Raw genomic sequence first — 4,467 nt, 5'->3', positions numbered from 1 at the left:
AATTTTGTGTTTCAGCAGGACGTTCATTCCTGACACGACGTCGAAGTCATCCGTTTCAACTATCACTAAACAATTTGCCTAGTCCAAGGCTCCAGCTTGATTAGAGTTTTCATTGTGACTCTTAAGAAAGGTAAAACTTCCAATTTGACGGCGTTCATCTTTCCTGTATCTTGATGCCAAAGGATGTTAAAATATTTTGCATCAGCCTCCATCATGAGCTGTGGTTGGCTCTAGAGTTGACAATGGTGTTCTTTACTACTTTGTTCTTTACCCAAACCTCGACATACATAATATATATATATTCATTTAACTATAACACATATGGTCCATGGAAGAATTGTAGCTCTTTTGCTCATTAATATTATAATGGCTACTACCTAAATTATAACCTAAAGTTGATAATTGATGTCCAAGTAGCCAACCCTAAATTTGTAATCATTGTGGAGTGCTTGAAATTACAATGGAGTAGTTTAAACTCCTAGTACCTTAAATGAAGTTGGTCTCTTCTAATAAAACACGAATTTCTCTTCAATATCATTAATACAATTATGCTTCATCTTGAACCTGCTAACATGAAACTAAAACTGCATTCAATTTAATTCCATTTTATTGTCATCTTGAATGACGTGTAGGATATATTCTTGATTTACCTTGATATTTCATATTAGTTAAGCTTTTTGCAAAATCAGAATTAGACAACAACAAAGATGAACTTGGGTCTGTTTATTATTTTAAAGAAAATTTCTTTCTCCATCTTATTCGTAATAACTCTGCAACTAAATTCATATTATGCTAAGAAACAAGTTTTTTACTGGCAAGAAGTAAAATATGCAACTTTAACTAAAATTTCATCTAAACAAATTTTATTGCCATACAACATAGATGACAATTATAGCCTTCAAACAAAAAATATAGTAGTTGTGGTGAACGGGATAGAAACTCTAGTGTTCATCCATAATATACAACGACCGCCTAAATTATGACCTAAAAATTTGAAAACATAAGTTGTAGTTGAAAATTACATAAAACAATCCCCTAAATCCAAGAACTCGTGTCCAATAAGTAAATCGTAAAGATAGTAGCTAACATAGAGTGATTGAAGCTCCACATGAAGTAATTTAAAGTTCCAGCTACTTAACTAAAGTTTATCTGTCTTTAATGAAGCGTGAGTTGCACTTAAGTTCATGAAATGTTTATAGACTCCAACTCTTAGTACTATTAATGCAATTATATTTCATATGAGTTTGTCATAAATCAAACTATGGTACATTCAAAAAACCTTCATTTTCTTGTAAGCAAAATAGAAGAATTAAATCAAACAAACTGATGAACGGAGCCGAATAAATCCAACCCTACCCAAACTGATTAGTTTGATTCATTTGTTGGGTTGTAGTTTATTTGATAACACTTGCATAGTAGAACAATTCAATATTACATGCCTTACTTACAAGTAAAATACTAGACCATCAAATTTTTGTTTTATAGTCCAACAACCGCCAATGAAAATAGATTTCAAACTTGAGAGAAAAAAATATATTGAGTAGGAATTAAAAATGTTGCATTTTTTTTAGAAAGGGCATTTGGTCTAGTGGTATGATTCTCACTTAGGGTGCGAGAGGTCCCAAGTTCAATTCTTGGAATGCCCCTATGTTCATATATCAAAAATGAGCCTCAGAGAAAGCAAGTACTACATCATTAAATACTTGTGTTTCTTTTTTCTTCTTTCTACACTAATTATCTTTTTATCTTTACATCATTAAATACTTGTGTTTCTTTTTTCTTCTTTATTCTTTTTTCTTCTCTCTACAGTAATTATCGTAAACCCTATGTAAATAATTTAACAGCGGTCTAGATCTAAAAGATATAATAATAATTGCTCATGGATTTCATTAACAAAGTAAATAAATGAAATAATGATGATACATTCCATAAACAACTTAATATATGGTCCATTATAAGGGCATTTGTTATAGTGGTATGATTCTTGCTTTGGGTGCAAGAGGTCTTGAGTTCAATTCTCGAAATGCCCCTCCAAAAGAAAACAAAGCACAATTTTGAAAGGAAAAAAAATAAAAAAATAAAATAGTTTTCAATGGGCCTAACCCAAAGGAATGCGTGTGCATTGCTTCAACTTATATAAATTTCATATATAGACTAGCAACTAAGAATTAAAGATCGACTACAATGACATTTGGTCTAAGTGGTATGATTATTGTTTTGGGTGTGAGAGAATTCTCAAAATGCCCCCAACAATATTATATCAAAATGAATTAAGCAAGATAATATAATTTAAAATGTGATTTTTAAACATTGAACCAAGAACATGAGAATAGAGAATGAAACATATTCTTGGAAGAATAAAGACCGTCTCGAGCCCGACTTCAAAAAGAGCATTACACAAATTGTTCATTCTTCAAATTGTTCATTCTTTCTAGGAACTTTTCATAACCGATGAAGAAGTTTCAGAGAGCCATAGGTTCGAATCCTGTCACCTTGATATGGTATTCTCATGGGCCGAAGTGCAAAGCCCCATAGCCTATCCGTGGTCAGGAAGGCAGGCGAACCGCGCACACTGAAAAAAAAAAAGCACACGTAGAATTGTCATTCTTTTGTCTTTTGAAACCCCTTACCTTATCAGTCATCAGGCAGGATTTTTGTATCATATATCGAGATAATTATTATGAAAAAGCTATTCCACTAGTGTGACTTAGATACCCTTTCTTTGTAGTATCAGTCATGCTATTTGAATAGCTTGAAGTCATCATAGCCTCTCCACCGGTTCCGAAGACTCCTTCGGCATCAATGTGCTCCAATGAAAGAGATCAGACCCTTTCCTGAACTAGAACCGGGCACAAAACGCCGAGGAGAAAGTCAAAAGCAAGCTCTTTTCGCGTATACGCAATCTTGAAACCCAATTAGCTCACGGACTGTCTCCTCAACCCTGGCGAGTATGAGTGCTTGGTAAGAGAGAATGTTGAATGAGAAAGACATTCGATTACGCCAACATTCGCAACTACCAAAGTGCGTTAAACCTAGTAGAGATCTTCGACCTAACGATAATGGAACTTCAAGCCCATTTAATCAATCCACTTTGTACCTTATTGTTGACCGAATCGGATGCACGCCAGGCCTAAATTGTCTCTCAATCACCAAGAGAGGAAAGGAAAATCAGATCCGAAGTTTACGAATCGAAGAGAAAGTGGATATGAGTTCTACACGCTTTCATTTTCAAAAGCTTCGCTTGCCTACAGTACTTTATTCAGGATTTGAATTCCTTGATCATTTCCTTGGCGGATAACACAAATGAAATCGTTTCCCTGACCGCCCATCTTATGAGTCAATTCTTGTCTTGTTGGTTTGTTGTACTATTCTATACCTCTCTCAATTGATAGAAAGACGTTCGGGAGCTGGAAAGGCCTACTGTGAGGGAACTTTCCTTTTCACGGTAGGCAAAGGTAAAGCGGGACTACATATGTCCACAATGATCAAGGCAGAACGACTCCTTCTTTAGAAGAGGTTGGTTTTATCGAAACTGTTAGATCCGCTTTCATTAAAGAAAAAATAGGAGATCTTGGTTTGACCGATGTCGATTCGTATGGCAATGCGGACTCGACTCAGAATGAGGATTCCGCTTTTCATACTGCTGGTATGAGCCGAAAGAGCTGGTAAACTATCTCGCTAAACGAAAGGAAAGAGCACGTATGGGTTGACCTTGTTACAAGGGCGGGGGCCAGCCAAAGAAGGTCAGTCGGACTAAGTTAGGCCCTTGATCCAGTTCAGCTAGGTTCTTCCATGCGAGAATGTATGCGTATCGATATCCTCTTTAGAACCGGTTGCTTCCTCTTTTTGTTTATACGTTTGGAGAAACCTGCTAAGCCCACCTTTCTTACCAAGTGTGATTCAATCTTTCAGCTCAAACTTTTCTATCGTCCGACGAAAAAAGTAGGAGTACGACTACCTTTTCCTTTTCTTGCCCGAGCCAAGGGATCATTCAGTTTCTACCAAAAGGTCGCTATCTATTAGTTGTCGTAAACGAATGTATTTCTCATTTCATGTTAGCTCCTTTAAGAGCTTCCTGGTCCTTAGTAGACGAAACCTTGGACTTCTATCGGACTTATAGCATTTCCTGGTGAGCTCGCCGTTGAGGGTTGGCCTGACAGGAGATCGAGTAGCCTTTCTTTCCCTACCTGATATGCTTTCCCGCTTATTGTGCAACTAGCCAACTAGCCAAAGAGAGAGGGAGAGGGATCATGTCAATCAATTTGTATGTGCATTTTGTCCGTCCTATACTTGCCTGCTTAGCTTTCTTAGCCAACATCTCCAGTTTTCCCCGAACCAAGAGGTCCTACTTATCCAAACCCAAGAGTCACACTTTCAGCCGAAAGACTGATTTTTTTCATAAAGTCGGATCATAGATCAAGAAAGAATGAAGTTGCTTACAGGGACGGTTACGCGATACGTCTTTTC

The 4,467-nt window shown here is 36.6% G+C and overlaps 1 non-coding gene across 1 annotated transcript; it reads left to right on the top strand.

Annotated features, from left to right (window-relative positions):
• The first annotated feature begins 1,574 nt into the window (after positions 1–1,574).
• TRNAP-AGG lies at positions 1,575–1,646 on the top strand. The gene has a single exon. It is a non-coding gene; the product is annotated as a tRNA-Pro (tRNA).
• Positions 1,647–4,467: the final 2,821 nt, after the last annotated feature.

The sequence above is a fragment of the Cucurbita moschata genome, unplaced genomic scaffold (genome assembly GCF_002738365.1).
Source record: "Cucurbita moschata cultivar Rifu unplaced genomic scaffold, Cmos_1.0 Cmo_Scf00249, whole genome shotgun sequence".
Classification (NCBI taxonomy): Eukaryota; Viridiplantae; Streptophyta; class Magnoliopsida; order Cucurbitales; family Cucurbitaceae; genus Cucurbita; species Cucurbita moschata.
Note: the sequence above shows the minus strand (reverse complement) of the source record. Positions and strands in the feature narration are given on the sequence as shown.